General features: G+C 38.5%; 1 long non-coding RNA gene across 1 annotated transcript in view; it reads left to right on the top strand.

Moving 5' to 3' along the window:
* Positions 1-864: 864 nt before the first annotated feature.
* The window catches only part of LOC144244781 (uncharacterized), a 29,438-nt gene continuing 3,556 nt past the window's right edge, over positions 865-26,746 (top strand). The window contains exons 1-2 of the long non-coding RNA XR_013339069.1: positions 865-964; positions 2,158-2,215. This is a non-coding gene — a long non-coding RNA (uncharacterized LOC144244781). The remainder of the gene's footprint in view (positions 965-2,157; positions 2,216-26,746) is intronic.

Raw genomic sequence — 26,746 nt, 5'->3', positions numbered from 1 at the left:
AGACCTGATTGCACATCATGGCATCCACTACAGATATTAATTTAAGCCTAGTGAGAAACCAGTGGGAGATTTTCAGTCTGGAAGTAATATCTTATTTGTGTAAAAAGATAATGCTGGTTGTTTTCAGGGAGGATGGGTTGGAAGGGTGACAAGATTGGCTCCAGAGGGACTTGTTATGAGGATCTGGCTTAACTCAGGGGACAGATAACAATGGGGTGGACTGGATGATGGCAGAGGAGATGGAGGGGTACATGTATATGAGTGACAATAGGCCAGATATGGGAAAAAGAATCTGACAACAGATTAGTTGGGGGAGATTAATGATCAAGAGATTCAAGTAGAATCAGAGTTCCTGGCTCATAGGACAGGGTAGGTGGTGAGACCATTCACTGAATTTCTTCTATTTTGAGAAAATGAGTAGATCTCCAGTTTAATTTAGGGTAAGTCAAATTAAGGTACTTACGAGATGTTCAAACAAAGGAGATAGTTAAATATATAATTGTAGAGCCCAGAAAAGGGCTCTGGGTGTAAATTTTAGAACCATCGTGGTATTTGAGACCATGGACTTAGATAAAAGATGGTTTAGAAAAAAATGTAGAAAGTGATCCTAGGAACTGACCCAAGAAGAGCTCCCACATTTCAAGCTCAAGTGGTCAAAAAGCTCCTAACTAAATTAGAAGAAGAATTACTAGATGGTGGTAGGAGAGCTGGCAGAGTGTCATGTTATGGAAGACTTTGGACATGTCATGGAACACTTTGCCATGATGAAAGGAAAGAAACATTCCTTCTTTGTTGTATCACATAGAAACATAATTGGAGAGTAGCTGCTGAGTTCCTACTATGTTCCAGCGCTCAGCTAAGTACTACTGGATACACGGAGTCCAAGATAAGGTTTTTGCTCTCAAGAAACTTAAAACCTAACTGAAACAAATAAGACCTGCTACTTCATTAGGCATGACCCAAGGTAACGGTGCTAAGGGCTGGGAGATGAGAGCAAAAATAACAGGATAGGGAGGTTAGGAAAGGATTAGGTGAAGATATTGAAGTTTTCACTTGGTTCTGAAGGTTGGGTAAGGTCTGGATGGCAGGGAAGATACTTCCAGTGAAGGGTGAGATTTTCAAAACGGTGGAGAGAGTGATATACACAAGATACTTTTAAGAGACTTTAATAATTGAAAAGTGAATAAATGTGGTGGTACTTGAATGTTATTTGAAATAATTGTCATATTCTAAATTTGTACCTAGTTTATAGGCCTTTAACTTTCTGATATTCACTTCATAATAACTTTTGAGGTTCTGAAATTTTCTGATGAAATATTTTTTATTTGCTTTTCTTTTGAATTTAATTGGTGTGTGCTTTGTTTTGTGGTTTTAAATTTCAGATTGGCTAACTTGTACATCAAGTCCAGAGAGCTTATTTCTGAAATACAGTCCAGTGAGCTCTGACATTGTATTTTATTCTTTTATTCCTACCCCACCCAGAGACCATAGCCTATGCTTTTACTAATGAATTATAGATAACAGGTTTGGTAATGCTTCAGAATTCAGAATGAGTAATTCTTTGAAGAATCTAAAACCTGTGCTTGTACTCTTTCCACATTTATTTAGAATTGGAATTCTGTAAAGGAGGGAAAATATGATCAGCACATATATGTTGATGTAGCCAGCCAGCACAGTTCCACAGCATTATTTTTATGATAATTCAGCTTATTTATTAAGTTGCAGATTGCTGTCTATCTTTTTTTCTAAACACAGGATACTGAGTATTATTTCACAGGTCTATAATCTTTAAACCTAACCCTACTTTAGAAGCTGATCTCTTCATGCCTGCTATGATTGTGTCCAGTTCCAAAACTAAACAGCTCCAAAGAACATTGATATTAGGACTTAGGTAAATCCCCCCTTTTGCCTCCCTTACTTGTACATCGCACAGCTAGTGCCATACAAATGACACTAGTGGATAGGTATGGCCTTATGATAGACAATTAGCTTCTCCATAGGAGGAGGTGACAGTCCTAAAAATTAACCCTGGATAGCACAGGCACAAACTAATGTTTACTTACTCCAACACTTGATTAATAGTTTGGTTGAATAAAGATTTCTAGGTTGAAAGTTATTTTCCCTAAGAATTTTAAAGGTTTGTGTTCTCTTTTGCAGCACGCAGTATTGCTCTTTAAGAGGCTAATATGTTTTGATTCCTGATTTTTTGTGTATGGTAAGTTTTAACTTTTTTTTTAAGTTTATTCATTTACTTTGAGAGAGAGAGACAGAGGGATTGAGTGGGAGAATGGCAGAGAGAGAGGGAGAAAGAGATTCTCAAGCAGGCTCCACACTGTCAGCAGAGAGCCGGATGTGGGGGTCAAACGCACCAACCATGAGATCATGACTTGAGCGGAAGCCAAGATTTGGACGCTTAATTGAATGAGCCACCCAGGTGCCCCATGTAAGTTTTAACTCTTTAGATGGCTTAGAATCTTCTCTTTGTTCCTAATGCTACCAAATTTTCTGGATTCTGAGTTATCATCTCTTTTGTTTTTCTTTTGTTTTGGTAGAGAGTATTGCTCAGTAGCTTGGGAGGTAAATTATCTGACACATAATGTATCTAAAAATATCTTTATAGTTTTCTTTTAGTTTATAATATCTTTTAGTTTCTAGTCTGATATTTTGGGTAGGTGTAGAATTCTAAGTAAAAATTATTTTCTCTCAGAATTTTGAAGGAATTACTTAATTGCCTCACTAACTTCCAAACGTTGCCACTAAGAAGGCCACTGTCATTCTTATTTCTATCCCTTCATGTGATTTGTATTTTCTCTTGGAAAGTGTTTTGGTTCTTTTTTTTTTTTTTAAGGTATTGTGTTGGAGCCTTGATAAGCCCTTTCAGTCTAGAAACTCATGATCTATAGTTTTGTGAAATCTCTATATTACTACTATATTAATAAATTCTTTTTTTTGGGTATCAAAATCTTTGGACTTTGAAAATACTAGTCTGATCAAATTCATAGGACTTTAGTTTCTTCTTTTTTAAAAATATCTTGTTTTATCCTTTAAAATATTTTATCTCCTTTTTCAGCCTTCTTGTATTGAGTGTTTGATTTGTGCTCTCATATATTTAATTTCCAAGAATTTTCTTGTTCTTGGAATGTTCCTTTTTAAAAATAGCATTATGTTCTTTTTCATGGATTCAATATCTTTTCTTATCTCTATGAGGACATTAATGATAATTAAAACATTTTTTTTTCTTCTCTCTCCCTCAGGGCCTTTTTGTTTGTTTGTTTTGGTCTCTCTCCATCATTTTTCAGGCTTTCCTCAGATATCTAATGATCTATGGCAGCATTTAATATTTGAAAGTGAAATTTGGAAAAGGTAACCTCTGTGCAAGGCTTGCCGGCTGAAGGGTTCACTGTAGGGTGACTGGGCCAGGCTGGATAAACAGGGCTGGTCAGTTTATCCAGAACATGGTCTTTTAATTTTCTGCTGGGGTCTTATGAGTGTGGTGGTTTCTAGTCTATGAGTCAAATAGAGGATGGAGCTGTGTGTCTCACTGTTTACGTTGTAAAGTCTCCTGTAATTCCCGTGTGGGACTCTAGCCCTCCACTGTGCTGACACTCCTTTCAGCCATCCTTACTAGACTGTCTAGGAAACAGACAATCTTTTCCTGGTTGGAAGGAGGGGGGAGTGGGGAGAATTCAGTATTCCTATTTTCTTTCTCCTTATAGACTTATGCTTTTTTAAAAACTCTCTTTATCTTGTTTATTTTTTCCAAGTATTGTTGAGAAATAATTGATACACATCACTACATACATTTAAGGCATGCAGCCTGATTGGCTTCATTTACCTTATTGTGATATGACCACTGCTGAAAGATTCAGCTAACATCTATATTCAGATTTAGATACAAGAAGAAGAAAAGAAAAGAGGAAACAATGATTGTGATGAGAACTCTTAGGATTTGCTCTCTTAACATTGAGATGTGAGAAGCATTCCAAGTCAATCTCTGTTTTTAATCTCCTGTGTTTAACCTGTGGCCAAGGGCATCCTTCTCAGAGCCCAGTGTCCCTGACCCCCCTCCTCCCCAGCACTCCTCAGGGCCATGCAAACCTCAGATCCCTGTATCTTTGAGCCACAGCGAATTCTACCAGCAGGCAATGGTCCCTGAGGCTACCTCCACTCTCCATGCAGAGTCTGCCCTCAGATATGGTGGTTCCTTCTCCATAATGCCATCTCCTCATCAGGGTCACTGACATGGCACCTCACCAGGGTTCTGTCTGGATTCTAGAACAAACAACATTTGTGGTCTATTGGGCAGGTCACACTTTGTTAAGTTCACCGTGCCCTTGGCCCCCTGGAAGATTCTGTCTGCCACCAATGAAACCTTGTGTCCAGCCACTCCCAGTGTGCTTTGAAATCTGTCAGCACACCACCTACAGTGCAGCCTCCCCAGTCCTGTCTTCCTGCTGCCTACTCTTCTCACCTCAAGCTCATTGCCCCACACTCTCCCCACTGTCACCATCTTGCTTACTAGCCCTGCGGTAGACATCATAACACCAGCAACAAACTCCTCTTTATTTTTAGTTTCTTCACAGGATCTTTTCCAACACTTTTCAACTCCACTTAACTTGACCACATTTTTAAACTTATGACCCCTCTTAACAGTATTATGTAATTCTTTTAACCCTTTTTTGGAATTGAGTATTTATTTCATTATTTTTGGGCAATATGTGATAAAGAAGGACTTTCAAGTGAAATGTTTTGCTTGTATCAGTACACTATTAAAGTTCATATTATAAATTTCATTGAAGTATAACTTAAAATGTTTTAATGTTTATTTTTGAGAGAGAGAGAGAAAGAAAGAGAGAGAGCACATGTGCATATGCATGAGTGGGGGAGGGGCAGAGAGAGGGAGACAGAATTTGAACCAGGCTCCAAGCTGAAAGCAGAGAGCCTGATGTGGGGCTTGAGCTCACGAACCAGGAGATCTTGACCCAAGCTGAGGTTGGACGCTTCCCTCACTGAGCCACCAGGCACCCCTGAAGTACTTTTATATTGGATTCTCAAACCAAACAAGGAAAAAATTAAAATTGGTATCTCTGATAAAGATTATTTATAACTACATGTATATTTTTAAATGTTTTAGCCTGTGTACATTTTAACCTTTCCCATTTAAAGAATGAAGCATACTCTACTGTAAATCAGAACACACTCATTTTTGAAACTAAATTGAAATTTCATCATATATTACTTCATTGAGAATGCACTCTATGGCCTGATGTTTGAGATTACTTCACTTTGCATTTTAACTGAAACCTGGAACTTTTAAGGAGGATGTCATCTTCTCACAGCTGTGTGGACCAGAGACAGCGGGTCTCTCACTTCACAGGACATGAATATGCCATCAACAGTGTCTTCTTCCCCTTGCCAATTTGACCATTGTTATTGTCTGACTTCCAGGGGATTCTTCTTCATTACCTCAGAGGATTGTAATCCCACTCAGTCCTGTGTCATCTAACTCAGGCCTCTTCCATCTTCAACAGGACTGTGTGTTACAATGCAGGAGTGCTGTCTTCAGGCTGTGGAGGATACCATTGTATCCCATGGGCCTGATGATACTCTGCCTCGCCTCTGAAATCATAAACTTCAATACCCAACAACTCTTTACGCCTTTAGCCCATCCTCTTGTCCCCAGTACTCAGCTCAGACCTCACTAGGATCTCCATTCTGTCATTTCCTTCCTTTTCTTCAGTCCACAAGGCTCCTTCATGGCCTGATGTTGTCCCCATACTAACCAAGACCCCCACTGCACTATTTAACTCTGACTTTTCCCAACCATTCTCAACACTGATTAGTAATAATAAAAGAACACATTTATTTGGCATGTTCCAGGCATTTGGTGTGTTATTAACCACTTTACATATATAACATATTTAATTCTAAAAAAGTTCTATGGTTAGCTACTATTAATATCTCCAATTCACAGACCAAGAAACTATGACCGAGAAAGTTTAGATATCTTGCCTGCTTTAGGTGATGTGGCTGGAAAGAGTTGCACTGATTTTTGTCTGGCTCCAGAACCCATACTGTTTTAAATCATTGTACTGGTACCTCAATAGTCTCTTCTTTCTTGTCCTGAATTAGCCCATTGGATCATTTTTGTTTATCCACTTTTATATTCTTATGTCAGGACTTCTGAGAGCTGCTAGAAAAAAATCACCACCCCTAGATGGATCGGTGCCATGACAAATCATGGTTTCCAGAATCACCTGGACTTTTCTTTGAATCCAGTTTACATGCATCAGAGAAAATTCTTTCCCTTCCTGAAGTGGCTATTCTAAAGTTTCAACATAATTCTCACACCCTTCACTTCCCTCACATCTCATCTTATTTTAGCAAATGGCTTTGACTCCTACCTCACTAAGAAAATTTGACTATCAGGTGTAAACCACCTTTATTTCCAGTCCACACACTGACAAGGTGTTTATATCTGTAACCACTTCAGTGTCTTTTCTAGTAGTCCAAGATGATGCCTCCATTCAAGACTTTTTTTAAAAAGTTTTTTTTAATGTTTATTTATTTTGGAGAGAGAGAGAGAGAGACAGAGCCAGAGGCAGAGTTTGAGTGGGGAGGGGAGGGAAGAAAAAGAGGGAGACACAGAAACTGAAGCAGGCTGCAGGCTCTGAGCTGTCAGCCCATAGCCAGACGCGGGGCTCAAACTCATGAACTTAAGATCATGACCTGAGCTGAAATCAGATGCTTAACCACACTGAGCTACCAAGGTGCCCATGATTAATCCTTATGTCTGGACTCTGTGTCTCACACTCTTCCACTTAGTCCAAGATAAAGATCATATCACATGTTTCTTGCTCTTTCTTCTGTACTTTCTATCTCCTTATCTTCTCTGGCTCCTTCACGTCACTCTGGTCCATATCCTCCATTAGCAGGATTGAGATATGCATTAGCCCTGGTCCTAGCAGGAAGCAGAAAGGACCATTGAAGAGAGTTTAATAAAAAGAGCATTTACAAAGCTATAGACAGGCTTCAGGGAAACTACAAGCCCAGTAGACATGCAGCACTGACAGGCAAAAGAATGGAACAGTTACTGGAGCCCAAGAAAAGAGTTAGGTGGATAGGACCAACTTAAAGAGGAGTTGGCCAATGACACAGTTGGTTTTCATTGACTCTAGGAAGATTGATGATAAATAACTATCCCTACCTTATTCTTCTTTCTCCAGTTTCCTGCCAGAGCCTTCCATTGGCCAAACGCAACCAGGGCCCAGAGGACAAAAGATTCCTTGTTATAATTATAGCCATAGAGACCAGCCTCCTAAGGCACAGAACAAGGCAGAGAAGGATAGAAAGTGGATCTAGATTGGGCAAACAGATGATAGAAATTTGTGTGGAATCATCTTTTTTCTGGAACATCGTTAGTCTAATTTTCATTGAAATGCTAATTTTAAAGAAGTATCCTTTTCAAATTTCAAATCATCACTAGTTTGTTTCTATACAACAATGAATTTCAAAAAAAATTATTGATAAAATGTTCTGATTTCCATAATTCTTTCTTCCATTACCCTCCATGTCCATTTACTGTGTCTTGAATGTAGTAGGTACAAAATTAATGATTGAATTTGTTTTAGGGTCCCTACACGCCATTCTCTATTTGCTTGTGTTTCTGTTGCCTAGTAATTTTCAAAGGCTTCATTCTGGGCGCCTGGGTGGCTCAGTCAGTTGAGCATCAGACTCTCAGTTTCAGCTCCGGTCATGATCTCACGGTTTCATGAGTTCAAGCCCCACATCCAGCATTGCCCTGACAGTGTGGAGTCTGCTTGGGATTCCCTCTCTCTCTCTCTCTCTCTCTCTCTCTTCCCCTTTCCCCCACACAGGTGTCTCTGTCTGTCTCAAAATAAATAAGTAAACTTAAAATTTTGGAGCACCTGGGTGGCTCAGTTGGTTAAGTGTCCAACTTCGGCTCAGGTCATGATCTCATGGTTTGTGGATTTGAGCCCCACGTCGGGCTCTGTGCTGACAGCTAGCTCAGAGCCTGGAGTCTGCTTCAGATTCTGTAATTTCCTCTCTCTCTGACCCTTCCCTGCTCATGCTGTCTCTCTCTCAGAAATAAATAAAACATTATTTTTAAAAAAAAGGCTTCATTCCATAAAAACCAAAGGTGAAAGAAAAAGCAAAGACAAAAATACTCAAATATTTCCCCCAAGTAGGATAATGTGAAAAACCAAACCAAAACAAAGCATGGAGTGATGTTACACACTATAGAGAAAGATTAATTTTTAGGGAAGAGGTAGATCTCCCCTGATGCCTGGCTTTGGCTAAGCCATGGTGCAGCATGACCAAACTGTACAAGGCCAGGGCAGGCCAGAATGCCAAAGGTCCTCTCAGAATTGGCTGCTCCCAGCACCTGCACAAACACCCTTTAAGAAAGGGTGCAGTTACATTTGGTGGCCAGCCTCCAAGCTCTTTCATGAGTTCTTTCTCTTGCCTTTCCCCATTTATCCAGCAAGTATCTTGGCTCACATATTCCTGAAATTGATATATCTGTGGCTTTCCTGGGAGGGTGATGTTGAATAGAGTGGGGGTTGGCTTCCTGGGGCTGATCAAAGAGTGTCCTGGTTTTCTCGGAAGCACTGAAGCCCCAAGTCTCCCTTGGGTCTGTCTGAAGGTTTGCACAGCTGTCTTATGTTCGGGGTAGGGTGTATCATCACCAATTATTTTGTCATCATTATGTCCTGAAATGGTAAAATTTTGCCACATGGGCATATAAAGGAAATATGGAAACACACTGCTGGTCACGTGGACTGAGGAGAGGGTGACATGCAAACCTCAGCTTTGTCTTGAAATCAGGCAGATCCTTAAGAAAACTCCATTGTTTTCTGAGGAAGTTTGGATCATTTTTGTTTATGTTTCAGCCTTTATTTTCCCATCTAACTTTCTATTTCCCTTTCTAAATCATTATAAAAATTTATAGTTCTTTTATAAAAGCATCTCTTGCCATCACCATACAATAGGACAGGTACATGTCTGGTCAACATTTTTGATGGTTTGATATCTGGTTTAGTCTATAGGTTAAGTTTTCAAATGACCACCAATCCTCTAGAAGCTTCTCACTATTATAAGAAATTACACCTACACTTTGGTTCTATGCCACCAGGTGAACAATGGAAAAGGAACCAGGTTAAATGCACTCTGATTAACAAGTTGAAAAAGGCAGGAGTATTTTCCTTTAGTAGTATCATTTATTTCCATAAAATTACAACCTTGGTATTGTACATACATTTGAATTAAAATAAGACCATTTTTAAATGGGGCTTTTATTCCTTATTACTTTGCAGTCATCTTCTCTAAGCTTATTCTCACTATGAATACTTATTGAGGGTCTTTTAAGGGCTAAGTATTGTTTCAGATTCTGAGATTACAACAGGGAACAGCATGAATTCACTGAGTTTGTGTGTGAGTGGGGCAGAGGTGTGTGTGGTAGAGGTCCTGGTGGAGATGTAGTCTCTGCAGAAGAAGGAAGCAGTGTGAACGGAGCACTGTAGCTAGGGTAGTCAGAGATGGCCTCTCCGAAGAGGAACCTTCTAGTGGAGATCTGAGTGTAAGAGGCCACTTCAGGAAAGAACATTGCACAAAGTAAACTCTATGATCTGTGTGTAAATGCAGGGAGTCCAACCCAGGGAGTGCAAGTGATAAACAAGAGCATATCTAGACTATATACTTTGTATCTATCTGTAATGGTTCATTGAATGTGTCATCCTGACTGGCCACAGGGTGCCCAGATTACATATTATTTCCCAGTGTGTCTGTGAGGGTATTTCTAGATGAGATTAGCATTTGAATGGGTGGATTCAGTAAAGTAGATTTCCCTTGCCAAAGTGGGTACACACCATCCAATCCATTGAGGGCCTAAATAGAACAAAATGCAGAGGAAGGAGGAATTGCTCCTTTTTACTTCCTACCTCACTGTTGAGTTTGGACATCTAATCTCCAATTTTTAGAATGAGGTTTAACCATCGACTCCTCTGGTTCTCAGACCTTTGGACTTAGACTGAAGTTGTCCTCCAGCTGTCCTGGGTCTCTAGCTAGCAGAAGGCAGATCCTGGGACTTCTTAGTTTCCAAAATTGCATAAGATACCTCTTCATAATAAATCTCTTATACATTGATATATGCATTTATATACAATATATATTATATAAATATTATATTTATATATAAATAATCTCATATGCATTTAATACAAATGTATTAATAAGTACATATTAAATGCATATATAAATTCACATATATGTGCATATGTATATGCATATATGTTATATGCATGTATATATTAAATGCATATATAAACGTTCTATTTCTCTGGAAAACCCTACCCCGCCTAATAGTTTATCTATCTCTCTATTTTTCTACATACCTATCTATCTATCTATCTATCCTCTATTAGATATATCTATGTATTTATCATCTACATGTCTCTATATTCTATTTATTATCTGTCTCTCTACTTATCTACCATCTATCAGTCTATCAGAAATATACTATTATACTTGTTCAAGTTTCTGTGTATTGAGTTTCTGGTAACCTAGATGGCCATTCAGCCATATGAGGGTGCACATATATTTCTAGGATTTATTAGATCATACTCCAGAGACTCAGGAATGATCTGAAGCAGGAAAAAGGGACTGAGAAGCTTCAGCAATCAAGGAATAGGATGACATAAATCTCTGAGCCTAAGCTGGAGTGGTTAGAATGACAACAGTAGTCAAGTTCAATGGGTTGGTTGTGCTCATAGCTCTCTTGGAAGCAGAATTTGCTTTATACAGTGGCAATGGCCTTGCTAGTCAGGCCTGCAAGTTCTTCACTGGGCCCTGTACTTGTGTGATTGGTGATCTGTGTTGGCTCTGAGAGATGAACTCAACATAAATGTGGGGAGGTGAGGGCATATCTGTGGGCGTAGTAAACCAGTTTGACGGGAACAGAGGTTTTGAAGAGAAGGGTGAGAGCGAGCATTTGGAATGTAGGTTCAATTGTGGAGGACCTGAAACACAGTGCTGTAAGCAAGTCTTTACAGATGAGTAAGCTTTAGTTACCTCATCTCTAAAATGGGGATGATAATACACATCTCATGGGGTGAGACGAGATGATGTAATGCACATAAAATGTCTAACATTACACTGTACACATATTAAGTGCTTAATAAAGAGTAACTGCTACTCTGATAATGAAAGTGGTGTTTAAGGATGATTAATGTGGCAACAGTGTGTGGGATTAGGTGGAGGAGGGAAATAGTGGAAAAGGGATCCCAGTTACAAGGCTGTTTTAACAGTCTAGGCATAAATACGGTACTAATGAGGCTGGGAAAGCAGGGAACCAGGAGAAATCACCTGCAGGGAGAGTTAAGAGGCCTTGGAGACTGCTTGGGAACATGCCGCCGAGGAGATGGGGAGCTTAGAGACAACTGGGGTTTGGCCTGGGTGGCTCCAGTGCCACAGAACTGGTTTTGACCAAGGCTGTTAAGTGACCATTCTTCTAGAAGGGGCGGGCTGTAGGGAGCCTGCAGCTAGAACAGGAGGGGAAGGGGGACAGGGAGGGTCAAGTAAAAGTTGAAGGATAGAAACAGACTAGTTCACTAGAATTGTCCAATAGCAACTCCTGTTGGTCAGCGGGGGAATTGTGCCAAGGACCAGCTGCCCAGTGGGCTGCGTTCACTGGAGCAGAACATCCAGGGTTAAACCAGACTCCATCCTCCCTCTCTTCCTTTCTTCTTTCTCACCTTTTCTTCCTTTTCCTTTCTCTTCCCACCTTCTGTCCTTCCTTCCTGCCTCCATTAAAAAGTGGGCTAGGTTCTGTGCCCGGTACTGGGCATAGAAAGTTACATAAATAGATCCTTGCTCTTGAGAAGTTCACTATCCAAAGTGAGTTAGCAAAAAGGCTGGTACAAATGTGAGGAACAGGTTCAGTAGATGGGGTCTGGGTATGTGGAATGGAGAGAGAAAGAATTAACCACCGCACCAAAGTAGAAGTCTTTTCTTCCAGAAGATCCAGGAAATAAAAGATAAGAAGATTTCGGTGCATTTATTTATTTATTATCTATAGGTGACACAAGGTCTTTTCATCTCTAGGGAATACGGAAGGATTTTCACCCATGGTTGATCTGAGTGTATTTTGTTCCAGATTTACTCCTGAAGGTGAGAAGCATCTGGCTTAGGAGGTTAATTTTGATGTTCATTTGAAGGATGTTGAAATGATCCATCTCAAGATCATAATACATTACCGAATTTTGTACTTTACTTTTCTTCCTGAATTAATAGCTCCAACTCATTTATTCTTCTCCGATGAGGAACCGTTAGGTCCATCATTCTCCAAGTATAATCTGTGGACCTGTGCAGCAGCAGCGGCTGAGAATAGGTGAGGACGGCTTATTCTCAGGTCCCACCCCAACCTCCTGAAATAGAACTTGTGGAGATGGAGAAGAGCCATCTGTCTTTTCAAGTCCTCCAAGTGATTTAGAGACCAGCCAAAGCTTGAGATCTGCTGCTTTAGTTTCCCAGCACGGACACTTGCATTCAGTGGGTAATCAATAGCATCTATTTGAATCAAGGTAGTAATGTCTGATGCTTCTCCCCACATATACACAAGATGTGATAACAGACTCCCAGGGTGAAATAATGTATGAGGTTCTCTTAGAAAGTGAGAGAAGCACAGATTTCTTGTCCCTTTCTTGCCTGGCCTGATTTTCTTTCAGCAGATGTTCTATTACACTTGCTATTCTGTGTGAGATTCAGGTTTGAGTTTGGGATAGCTGCACCCTCTGCTTTTTAAGCTACAGAATAATACACGATTAAAAAAGAGAATAATGGGTGGCTGTTCCTTCTCCAGCCTCTCGGTTTTGTGTGGAATCAGAGAAAGGAGCCCTCTTGCTTGGTTTAGCCTCACCTCCTGGCCACATCACAGTATTTGATTCAAGTTGATCGATGCCACCTCTTCAGAACATCCTCTCTTAGCTCCTGGCTTGACCTCTGCTCACTTTTACAACCTTCATTTCCTGTCCCAGACTCTCCTTCTGTTCTGATTTTGGTTATTTCAACCACTTCCATGGCTCAAACTATAATTTCTTAAGGAATTTCTGCCAAAAGTCTCTCTCGAGCCCAGGCCTTCCGCAGAGCACCAGACCTCTCTCGATAATTGCAGTCTCCACACGGACATCCCGCGGGTACCTTACACTTCACCTGCCTAAACTGAACTCCTTGGTTTCTTCCATCAGTGGACACTTCTTTCCAACTTCTCCATTTCTGTTCAGGGTGTCATAATCCCCCAACTCAAACTGGAAATGCTAGCCTCATCTGTAGTGCACAAGACCCAAGTGAGGGCAGGAATAAATGCCCGTGTTGGGATCTTCTGGGGGGGAGGTGGCAAGCGGCGTCTCTCAGTTTTGCCCGTGTTTGCTCGCTCCCTGTTTATTTAGGCTTTCCCCACAACTCCCCTACTGCAGTTGCCTCCTCACTGTCTTTCCCTCTGCGTGGAGGAGACTGCAAGACGGTGCTCTTAGCTTTTTCTTTCTCATTTTCAGATCTCCAACTCATTATTAAATGTGTGGGGAAAATCATCTTGTTCTGTCATTGTATAATAAAGCTCCTTGTGGCAGCTTGTTCGGCGTGGGCTTGAGAGCATAAACAAATGGAGGTCATTTTGCCTTCTGGGGGGTTATTTTCAATATCCAAGATTTTTCCGTTCCTGCTCATTTCCCCTGCTTCTTGCTTCAGAAGCTCCTCACAGCGAAATCCATTGATAGCTTCTACAAAACATAAATCGCAGAAAAGAATGCATAATTTATTCATAGGATCTTCAATCAAAACACAGGTGAGAATGTATTAGACAGATTCTAATACGCATTCTCACCTGGCTTTGCACACCGCATGGAAACAGCGAATTAGATTTCTGGAAGGAGAGAGACTGCTGATAATGCCAGGATTTGCTGACATTAAGAGTGACCTTTCAGAATGAGCAAGGGAAAGAAAGGACAAAAATCAATATTTTAAAAAGTATTTTACGTTCATTGTTCCGTTAATCTTGACAACTCTTATTTAATAGACGAGGAAACTGAGACTCAGTGATGTTTAATAACTCACCCAAAGTCATATTTCTTCAAGAACTAGGGATTCTGCCTTGAGTATTTTGGACCCCCAAAGCCAATTGCCTCTTCATTATGCTAGCATTTTCCAAAAGGATTCCATGGGACACGAGTTCAGTAGAATGCTGGTGAGTATTCTCTGTAAAAGGTCAATCAAATTACAGAACAATCTCAACACTGCTGTCTGTAGTGGACTCTTCTCTCTCCCCTGACCCTTGGCTACCATTGACTTCTTCTCTGTTTCTATGGTTGTGCCTTTTCCAGATGTCATAGAAATGGGATCACGTGGTACGTAGCATTAGCAAAACGCATTTGAGAGTCACCATGTTTTATATATCAACAGTTTTTCTAGTTACTGATAATGGTATTCCATTGTAAGGTTGTACTTGGAACACATTTAGGTTGTTATTCACTTTTGTGAATAAAGCCACTATGAATAATTGCATATAGGTTTTGGGGATAAATATAACTTTTGCCTTATTTTGGGTGGGATTGGTAGATGGTAGAGAAAAGCCTGGAAATAAATGCAAGTGTCCAGACATCAGTAGCTCCCAGCGATTCTATATTTTCTTGTTAGCCTACTCTTGACCTTAATATTGACAACTTTGAATTCATCTTAAAATTTTTGTAATGTTTTATTTATTTCTGAGACAGAGAGAGGCAGCATGAGCAGGGGAGGGTCAGAGAGAGAGGGAGACAGAATCAGAAGCAGGTTCCAGGCTCTGAGCTAGCGGTCAGCACAGACCCTGATGCGGGACTCTAACCCACGAACTGTGAGATCATAACCTGAGCCAAAGTCGGACGCTTAACCAGCTGAGCCACCCAGGTGCCCCTGAATTCATCTTAAATATGTCACGCTGCATCTGCCTCAGGGAAGTGGGATACAGTTCTTTCTCTCCTTGACAATTCCTTTCAGGTACCTGTCTTTCTTTAGATTTCTTGTTAGGTGATTACTCTAAAACCTCAGCACTCTGATGGGCTCATGAAAAGTTCTGAATTTGCAATTTTTTTTGGCTTTTTTTTTTCTTAGTGGTATATATGTGAAAGCAAAACTCTTTGTAGGTTTTCATACCTCAAGGTGCAATTAATCCCAAGCTGGAATTCCATTTGTTCACTTAAAAAAAGATCCCAACTATAAGCAATGGTTTTGAATAGACCCAAATGATTTTGAAAAGGGGTGCAGTTTACTTCCAATATTATTGATGGATTGGGTAAATTTCTTCAAATGCAGCTTTCTCTTCTGTAAACATGGAATATTAATCTTCATGGATTCAAGTCCTCATGTATTTTTTTTTTAATTTAATTATTTATTTTTGAGAGAGACAGACAGTGCCCGAGTAGGGGAAGGGGAGAGAGAGAGGGAGACACAGAATCCAAAGTAGGCTCCAGGCTCTGAGCTGTCAGCAAAGTGCCCAGTGCAGAGCCCAAACTCACAAACTGTGAGATCATGACCTCAGCTGAAATCAGATGCTTAACTGACTGAGCCACCCAGGTGCCCCCAAGTCCTCATGTATTTTTAATATCATCTGCATGTATGTCCTATAAAGAGAGGCTTTACATATTCCAGCTGCTGGACTGTCTGGCTGATTTCATCCTACAGTAAAGTTCTTTACATCTAACAAATATTAGTTTTAAATTAGTTCCCTGTGTGTGTGTGTGTGTGTGTGTGTGTGTGAGAGAGAGAGAGAGAGAGAAAAACAGAGAGACAGAGGGAGAGAGAGAGACAGAGAGAGAGAAAGAGAATGATGATGGTATATAGAAGTAAACATTTTCTTGTCTTCTCCAAGCTTGTGAAAAAGAAAATACTTTGGATGCCCATTCATTAAACCATACCTTCCTCACTCTCCTATCTTTGCTGTCATCATCAATCAACTTTCTGGTCACTATAACGTGTTTCCTGGGGCCTTGGAATCTTCCAAGTCATCCAATACCCTAGTCTCTAAGAATCACTGGAGATAAGTCACCAAAATGGTGCCTCTATAGGTATATGATTTCAAACTTGACAAGTCTCAGATCTCTCCTCAGAATCCTTTTTTGTGCCCCTAGCCTGCTCATTCTTCTGTTAAACTCAGAGAATATTCCAAAAATATTGCCCCTTCTTTAAAAATTTCAGGTACTGTCGAAAGGCTCATTCAGCTGATGACTTCATTGCCTATTGAACACAGAGACACAGCCATCTAGTGGGAATTGTGACTATTTTTCCCATGCTCCTTTGTGTATTTTTAGATATTTGTCCTAATGTTCTCTTTTTGTTCTGGTTGAAAGCATGTTTCTCTTCCAATCTAAAGTAATATCTCAAAATCCAGCGATTTCCATCTAAAATTTTGAATCAGTTGTCAATTTTGACCAAAAAAGCCCCCAAAACCTGTTGAAATTTTGATTAGGAATTATAGAATCTATAAAGTCACATTAATTTTTAAATTAATAATTATTGACATATCTGCGAAAGCTATTTTTTGGTTATTAATATAGTCATTTCAACTTTCTTTGGATTACTTATTAGTATCCTTTTTCACTCCTTTTAATCTACTCACATTTTTAGTCTTAACATGAGATTCTTTCAGATGACATGAAGTTGGATTAGCCATTTTTATTTGGTCTGAAAAGTTACTGTGTTTAAATTGGAGGGTTTAAAAGATTTATATTAATGTAATTGTTGATATCATTTGGTTTATATTTACCATCTTACTTTTGTTCTTATTTTGTTCTTTGTCCCATTTTCCTAATTTCCTACTTTCTTTTGAACTAATTCGGTATTTTCTTTCATCTTGGGTATTAACTTCTTTGTGTTACTTCTTGTTTTGTTTTATTAATATTTTTAGTTTATTTATCCTATTTGAGAGAGAAAGCAGGGGAGGGGCAGAGAGAGAGAGAGAGAGAGAGAGAGAGAGAGAATCCCAAGCAGGCTCCACACTGTCAGCATAGAACTTGGTTCAGGGTTTGAACCCATAAGCCAGGAGATCATGACCTAAGCTGAAATCAAGAGTTAGATGCTTAACTGACTGAGCCACTTCTTGTTTTATTTTTTGAGCAGTTTTTTTAGGATTTGCAATATGAATTCTTAGCTTATCAAAATCTATTATTTCATGTGTCATTTAGGACTCTTTCAACACTTATTCCCATTTCTTTAATTCTGTCCTTTGGCTTGTACAAAGTTTAAATCAAGATTTATTCCTTGGCTCAGGGCCATTTCTGCTACACCAATTGGAAATGAATACTATGATGAATGTCAGAGATACTAAGACATAGACTCCATCACGCAAGTGCTTACTTGAAAATATGGAACACACTTAAGTGGAAAGTAATTATAATAAGGCAAATAAATACATGTGGTAAAAGTCTAATGACCAGAATAGATACCAAGTACAGAATGAATTGAGGGGAGATCAGCATGGATTGAAGTGCCCAAGAAAAGTTTCATCAAGAGAATGGAACCTAAAAGAAGGATTTGCCAAAATAAAGGAAGAATTTTATCAATTGAACAAGAATGAACAAGATGGTGACTCTGGGATTTTGTGCAAGTTGGGTGAAAATATCTTGACTAGAGTGAAGAATTCAAGTTGCCAACTATAGAATATGATTTTGGAGAGCTCAGTATGTTGTAAAGTTAAGCACAATATTTCTTGTAGAATGTTATTTCATTATTTTACAAACTGTATTTCCATAGCTTTCTCCCTTTATGCTATTCCATTACACCCTTTTAGGTAACAGTGATTTGCTATATGGCTTTCCAAAAGCAGCTTAACTTTCATCAAACTTGTGTCTCATAACTTTGTTAAAGAGTTTCTGAAGTGAGGAAAGTAAGAGGCATAGAATTTAAGTGATGGAGAAAGTAATAATGAGCTTAGCAGAGAATATCACTTTTAGTCTTGAGAAAAATTTGCTTGAAAAGGAAGGAGAAACATTTCTTAGTTTCCTTCTCCCTTCACTTCCTCTACTTTACTACATGTTAGATTTGCCTCTCTTTTAAACGTATCTCTAAGTCATCTCTCATGTCACAACTTGTACTGCTTCTCAAGCCTTAATTAATACTTCAGTGACCTACCAAGTGGCATCATTTCAGAGTTGTTGCCTGAAACCAGGTGTAGGGGTGGTCTGTCATGTCTCTGATGGGATCATCTCAGTGGCTGTTCAGGCATTCCCCTCCTCTTTCCTATTTCATAGAACTTCTCAAAGAGAACATATTACCAAAAGGCTAATTCTCATTGATACATGGGGACTTTTCTTCAGTCAGTAGTATATTACTTCTACATAGTCAATGATATGGAAACAAATCGTCGTGTGATTGCTAATATGGCATGATGACACTTTACTGCCACTGCCACCACCTCTGGCACTAGTCCACAGCCACTCTCACAAAGCACTACCATCACCAACACTGCTTTGGGCTCCATTACAGCTTTCACTGTTGGCTGTTGTGCTCCTCACTGTGCTAGGCATTGTCTCTACATCATTTCTGATCATCCAAGGATCCTGCATTATTGCCTTTATGCTACATGAGTATGCTGATGATCACAAAGATTAGTTCTAAAGTTAGCAGTCAGTGAAGCCAGGAATTAAACCTAGGTTTGTCTGATTCCAAAGTTAAAGTTGTTTCAACCATCACAAACAGCCAATCAAGCATCCTCTGTTTAACAATTCATTTTTCAGGGGTGCTTGGGTGGCTCAGTCAGTTAAGTTTCCAACTCTTGATTTTGGCTTAGGTCATGATCTCATGGCTCATGGGATCGAGCCCCACATTGGGCTCTGCACTGAGAGCACAGAGCCTGCTTGGGATTCTCTCTCTCCTTCTCCTTCTCCCTCTATCTGTCCCCCTTAAAAAAATAAATAAACCTTAAAAACTAATTCATCTTGCAGAGTCTACAATGGATGACCACAGTCCCCATGTCTAAAAGCCTATTGTTGATATGTTCACAAATGTCTTTCTGAAAGTCTTTTTTTTTTTACTGTTTTTATTTTCTTTCTTGTTCTTTTTATTTCTCTCTTTACATTCCAATTTAAATGTCCCATCTGTGATTTGGAGCCTCTGTGGCCATTGGTGATCACTCTAGTAAACATTAACTATATGTTGAAATACCTTTTAAGTTTTGTTCTTACTGATTTTCCATGTGAAATCATAGCATAATAAAAATTTGGCACTTAAGTAGCTTAGTGTTCTTAGAAGTGTTGACATTTGGCAAATTTACCTTGAGCCTTTTTTTGCAAGGAGGGAGGTGTGACAGTGCATGACAGTATATGCTGGTAATTTATTTTAAGCGTAGTTACACAGAAACATTACCCCAGCAATAAATTCCCAATAGTATTTGCTCTCAGGTTATATATGTGTTCCTTACTAAACATAAAGACTGCTACAGCCACTTGGGGTGCCTGGGTGGCTCAGTCAGTCGGCTGAACGTCCGACATCAGCTCAGGCCATGATCTCACAGTTCGTGGATTCAAGCTTCGCATCAGGCTCTGTGCTGACAGCTAGCTCAGAGCCTGGAGCCTGTTTCGGATTCTGTGTCTCCCTCTCTCTCTGACCCTCTCCTGTACACGCTGTCTCTCTGCCTCAGAAATAAATAAAACATTTTAAAAATTTTTTTAAAAAGTAAAAAGACTACTACAGCCGCTTGCTTTGATTATAGTCCACGTTTTGTCACCTTAGTTCCTACTCCATTTTTCAAACAATACTCATTTTCCATGGTTTCTAACTTCTTGGTTATCCATTTTTATCTTGTTATATTTGGAATTTTTATCTTCCCTGCATCAAATAAGCAGAGATTGCTGGCTTTTGTAGGCAGGGTTGCAAGCTTGCCTTTCTCCCAGCAGGGAGGAATCTTGATTAGCTTTCATCAATCAAAGTAATCTCATTGTCCTTGACAGTTGATGATTTAAGCATTAGCATTAAATATAATTTTGGCTAATGAGACAGGAGGGGAAGCCTTTGAAGGATTTTTGGCAAGCCTTTTCTCATTGGTGAATATTGATACTAAAGAAACTGTTTCTTTTCTTCTATCCCTCAATATTTTGGTGACTTCTGTGATGCGTGGAACTGCAGCAGCCATGTTGTGATGATGAGGGACAAGCATAAGGTTGAAAGGAAACAGAACAAAGATGTAAAGCTGGAAGCTGGGAAGAACTGGTGTTCCTAGTAACATTTTTGAGTCACTGAGTAACACATTCCAAGGCTGAACTTTAATACTTATGGGGGATAATAATAATAATAGCATCTGTGAAATCTGCTGGTGTTAAAAAGTTACCACACTTTGAGAAGTGATCAGTTTTTTTCTTTTTTCTTTTTTCTTTTCCACACCGGCTTTTGTCAGAGGTTGAACAACCAATAGATTAGTGAGGAGGACGTTCACTAAGTAGGAAGAGGTGGGGAAATCATTTCATAATAATCAAGATTGAATATCAGCAATCTTGTTGTTGTTCTCACTATGCCGAGTTTCTAATGCGTGCATTAGAATGTGACCTCATTATTCTGGCCTTTATGCCTGTGAGTATAGAAATTTTCAGAAGGAAAATATGGTGATAAAGTTTTCTGCTAACCTCAAAGTCTTCCACAAAGTCTTTTAGACTATTAGGCACATCAACTCTGCTATATCTGCTTCTTCAAAAGAAGTTATTGCAAGCGGCACAGTTGAAAAGTTAGTTATTTAAAACTTTGTGACAGAATTCCACATTTACATTGAAGTTGTTTTGGAGAGAATCAACAAGAATGGCATATAAAAGGCTCACTGACTTACAGCATTTTAAGAAACAAATAAACTGATTGACTAAATTCCATAATCATGTAAGTGGCTAGTATTACATAATAATAATAGCCAAACAAATAACTAAAACCATGAACAGATGTGCTTTATTTGTTTCACAGGGAATATACTAGCCAATCTTCTTGTTCTCTAGTATTGTCTTCAGGATCTAGCTTTTCTAAGAACCCTCGGTCTGTATCTTCTTCCTTTTTTTGTAAAATAATCTGATAAAAATACAAAATCATCTCAATGGAAGTCAGAGGACCTGGGCTCTGGACTCAGGGCCATCGTTGACTAATTGCATAATTATAGACATGTTAGGTAAGTTTGCTTTTTACCTCGTCCAAGCCAAATTGAACTGCTGGGGATAAGTACAGCAATCTCTGTTAATAATGAATCACTGAGAATGGACTATAAACTCAAACTTGTCTGGCCTACCATATTGGGCAAATCTAGAACTATTTTCTCACCATAGATTGTTAAAGGCCTTTAGCCTTCAGTGCTAATAATACACAGGAATAACTGATCAAGATATGGCCTGGATCCTTGGAGCTGAGTAAATCTCTTCATCCTATATGGACACATGACATTCTACTTGTTATCCCTAAACGTCCAGCAGCTGTGTTTATTTGCCTTGTTGTATATCTACTTGTTATGGGTATTCATGCCAGAAACTGTTGAGATGGTTACAAGATACTGGACGAATGCAAAAATGCCAGTAATGGATCTGTTCTTGATGTTGAGCTATAGAGCCGATTACATACTCCATGCCATTTCTAGGATAAATGCTGACTTTGAATGTGGCAGCAGATCCAAGCTGCCTGTCCTGATTTTCCATAGTTGATTTATAACCTACTGTCAAGATAACTTGATGAAATCAAATTATGTTTTCTAGAGAAATAAGCCTGCATTGCCACACTTGAGAAATTTTTATGTCATACTTATATTCTGGACACCTCACATAAAAATCATATACTGGGGTTTTATTATTTATTGTCAAGGCCTCCATTGGTTCTCTTCAGGTAGCTCACAAATCAGAGTTTTCATGTCAACGTTCAGACCAGCATGATAGGATGTGTGGTTTAAAGGATAACGCAAAACCTGCTTTGTTGTCAAGTCAGTTATCAAGAAAGGCAGGACTTAGAAAACTGAGGAGGAGAGGACAGAATGAAGGGTGGAGGAAAGGCAGAATAGCTATAACTATTATGAAAATTTGTTCTACAGAAAGTGATCAGGAGGAATTGTCTTTTTAATAATTAGCAGATAATGAGGCCCTCAACTTTCCCCTCTTATTTATTCTGGTCCTACTGTTACGTTTATGAGGCTAGATAAGTTTATGTGTTGAATTCAAGTATCTCAAGGTCAAGGAAACACTAAAATGTAGAAGCTTTTAAGATTCAGAATGCAAGGTTTTTGTCTTTGTAGTTGTTACATTTGCACCTGTGGTTGCACCTGTGTTTGAGGCTCTATTCTTGGATACGCAGTTGTCACCCAGGAAAACTGTAAAAATAAAGTAAGGTGATGGGGTGGAGAGAGAGATTGTTCTTATTATTATTGTTCAGGCCCATTAGTGTGGCAGTTGAATGAACAGAGCTTTGTAGAGAGAATATTATTGGAGGTGTCTTCATTGAGCCACAGAAGACAGAGCAGGAGTGTGAGTTGTCTTCTTCCTTTTATAGACAGAAAAATTGAGGGATTTTGGTCTACCTTCCTCCTTTTATAAACAGAAAAACTGAAGTTAAAACAGATGAGATGGTTTGTTTAAGAGCACATAAAAAATTAGTGTCAGAGTCACTAAGATATTAAAGAGATCAAATACCAACAGGTGTGGAGATGTTGGTTTTAGAGTTGGACTCTTGAAGCTAAAACCATGGTTCTGTCACCCACTAGCTCTATGTCCTTGAATAAATTGCCTAATCTCCCCGGAATCACCCTTCTCATGTATAACATGGAGACAGTACCTACTCTATGAGTTTGTTTTATCTACCAGGTAAGATGCTTATATATTATGTTGTATATACAGTTATCCATATATGCGAAGTAAATAAATGTGTGTTTAGGCAATACCTCGTAGGTGCTCAGTAAATGCTAGCCGTTGCTAGTTATTGTTATAGCAATTAGCACTTTATGTTTATTCGAATGTGGATAACAGTAAAGATGATTCAATGCTATGAAGACCATGTGACATTATTTCTGACTGTAAGAAGCTTATGGTCTGATTCAGAAGTCAAGGAATGATGCTTGAATATCTAAACAGCAATGAAAGATGGTAATGTAAGCTATTTATAATAGCTGGCTTGCAAGTTTAGGGAAATAGGGGCCCTTGGGATGATGGAATTATATAAATGAAGGTACCGTTTCAGGGAGCTTTCTGTCAAATACTAGGAATAGCTAATAATTGAGTATAAGCATTGGAGTGAAGGTATCACAAAACACCCCAAACAAACATGAAGTTTCACAGGAAAAAGACTCCAATTTAATTTTCTGCTGGCCAGAAGGCAGCTTATGATGATACAAGTCAAATAACATTGTTTTTGTTCATTTTACTTTCCTCCTTTTTTCCCTCTAATTCAGAAAGAAGGGTCAGAGTTGACAGCTGGTGTATGAGGGATAAAAATGAGGGAAAAAGAAAAGTTACCTGTAATCTTTTCCCTAAAGGCAGATGCCTTGTCTTCAGTAAGGCTTAGCTTAGGAAGAATCTGGAGATAAGTCTTACTTTTGATCAATGTAGGTAATTAGGCTGGATAATTTTAATTACCAAACAGAGAGCGTTTGTGACTCAAATTGATGATAAGCCTTTTTAGTACCATAAAGTATCTAGGGGAGCTAACTGAATTTCCTTCCAATGGCAGAAGAAACCCCTAGCATTACTGGTCATGATTAAAAGGACAGCAGGATAACAAAATAAAGTTACTTTATGATTATCTTCATAACTTTTCTCTCTTTAAAAGGTCATTTAACATTCTGGTCCAGGTTTGCTACCAACTGCCAAATTATCCCATCCAATTTTGTCTGTAGAAGCCCTGATGGTAAAACTGCATTTATTCTTTTAAATCATTTTTAGAGCAAAGAGAGGGAAACATACCTACCTACATATCTACCTGTATACGTAGGTACACATTTATATACATACTCAGCACAATTACCTAGATCTTTTTATAGTCATGTCTGCAGTGGCCCTTTACAATGTATGATATGTGTCTGGCCTGCACTTTGGGTGAAAGAAACAGTACAGAAAGAATATCTATTTTAATTGGGCAAACAACATAAGACAAATTTTTGACAGTTGAAAGAAAAGTGAACTAGATATTGAGCTTCTGGAATGGCAGAGTAAAGACACTGGTGAACTTCCTCTACCTCTAAAACAACACAATTATTGGCAAAATAACTAAAATCAATGAGCTGAAATCAAGAGCAAAAATCTGGTAATATTCCAAGGCATAGAACAACCTGAAGATCCAAGAGAAAGTCCAAAAGGAACTATTGAAACTCAGTAAGAAAGTGGAACTATTTTAACTTGGGACTATTTTCTTTCCTTCTCCCTCTCTAGTTCAGTAGTATGGTAGCCAAAATCTGGCAGCATTGCAGATAATGGAAAGATTTTACTGCTTTTTGAGATTTGTTAAAAGTATCATTCCCAGAGTATAGTCCATATTTTGTCCAAATGGGAAATACTGTGGGAAATCTCTATTCTCAGTATAGTGACTGTTTGATTTGATCAGAATCCAGCTCAGTGTGTGTGTGTGTGTGTGTGTGTGTGTGTGTGTGTGTGTGTGTGCAGGAAGCTTACCTGAGGATGTTAACAACACAGTAGCAAACTGCTGGCAAAATGTCAGTTGCCTAAGGGTTTGATTTCAGTTGGGCAAGCAAGATATGGGCTGAGGAGTGTAAAGGGAAATTTTGGAAGGCTGAACAATCAGCAAACTCAGACATATTGTTGGGGCTCTAAGAGTTTGCATATGTGCAAATGCCTAGGAGGGACCTTGGAAAAGGAGATGACACCAGTTGCTTACCTCTGGCTAAACTAGAGGTCTTGAACAAGTAGAAGGTAAAAGCTAAGATTGTTTTGTAAACTGTCTGAAGTTTTAAGGCTTATCTTTTCTCACAGGTTTCCTTTGCAAAGGGTGGAAGTTTTAAAGGCAAAGCATTTGATGAAATTTTTTTGACCAACTAAATGTTGATGACTAAATTATACTGAATCAGGCATGGCTTTTAGGAAGTCAGACTTAAAAATAAAAGCAATAACTCAATAAGAGCTAGCAGAGTTCAGAGGGCACACATTTCAGGGAATACAGGAATTTACTAAACAAATAATTAGCAACAAGAAAAACAAGATTAACAAGAAAACTTGGTGGAGGAAACTGATTTCACAGATGTTACAATATATTATTTATAAAGTTGAATTTAAAACAATAAATTAAGTCTTTGCTAGTAACTTCCTGAGGAAACCAGGTGGTGGACTTACTAGACAAAGATTTTGAATCAGCTATTTTAAATAAACTCAAAGAACTATAGGAAACTTTGCCTAAAGTATTAAAGGAAATGGTGACAATAATGTCTCATGAAATAACGAATGCTATTAAAGAGTTAGTATTAAAAAACCAGAGAGAAATCATAGAATGGAAAACTACAACAACAGAAGAGGAAAATTTACTCTAGTAGTATAACAAATATGTTGTAGGAGTAGCATATTTGAGATGGTAGAAGAAACAGTGAACTTCAAGAAGTGTTAGTAGAGGCTGGCAGAATGAACTTAAGAAAGAAAACATGATCTAACTCTATGCTGTCTACAAGCAGGACACTTTATATTCAAAGGCAAAGAATGAAAACTAAGAAAAAGGATGAAAAACTATACAACATGTAAATAGCACTCAAAAAGGAGTTGGAGTGTTTATATTAATACTATTCAAAATAGACTTTAAGACAAAAAGTGTTATTAGAGGCAAATAAGAACATTTTATGATGAGTGTCAGTCCTTCAGGAAGATGTAATTATTATAAAATTGCACCCCTCGCTCCACCCCCCCAAAACTCCTCCATATCCAGGGAGCAAAAGCTGACAGCATTAAAGGGAGACAGATAATTTAACAATAATATTCAGAGACTTTAAGACTCCATTTTCAACAATGAGTAGAACAAATAGACAGAAGATCAACATGGAAATCAAAGATTTGAACAACGAGATCTAACAGACATCTATAGAAAACATCACCCTCTAGTGGGAGAACACACATTCTTTTCAAGTGTATACAGAATATTTTCCAGGATAGATCCCCTGCTAGATCATAAAACAAACCTCAAAAGATTTGAAATCATATAAAATATGTTTTCCAATCTAATAGAATTAAAGCAGAAATAACAAGAAAACATTTGGGAAATATAAAATATGTGGAAATTCAACAACAGTCTTCTAAATAACTAATGGAACACAGAAGAAATTGCAGTGGAAATGTCAAAAATACTTTGAGATAAATGAAACCAAAATACCAAAACATATGGATAGGAGCTAAAGCAGTATTTAGAAAAGTTTGGGTTGTTAACATACATATTAAAAAAGAAGATCTCAAAACAAAAACTAAACCATTCATCTTAAGAAATTAGGACAATAAAACAAAATAGCTAACTCAGAGGAAACAGAAGGAAAGAAACAATAAAACACACAGCAGAAATAAATGAGGTAGAGAATAGAAAAATAAAGAAAATCAATGAAATCAAAAGTTGGTTCTTTGTAAAGGCCAATAAAATTGACAAACTTCTAAAAGAAAAAAAAAGAAAGATTGAAATTATTAAATCAGAAATAAAAGACAAACTTCTAAAAGAAAAAAAAGAAAAGATTGAAATTATTAAATCAGAAATAAAAGAGAAGACATTACTACTGACC

This window comes from Crocuta crocuta, unplaced genomic scaffold (assembly GCF_008692635.1).
Source record: "Crocuta crocuta isolate KB4526 unplaced genomic scaffold, BGI_CrCroc_1.0 scaffold395, whole genome shotgun sequence".
In the NCBI taxonomy this organism is placed as follows: Eukaryota; Metazoa; Chordata; class Mammalia; order Carnivora; family Hyaenidae; genus Crocuta; species Crocuta crocuta.
The sequence above is the reverse complement of the archived record's forward strand: the minus strand, read 5'-3'. Positions and strand labels throughout refer to the sequence as shown.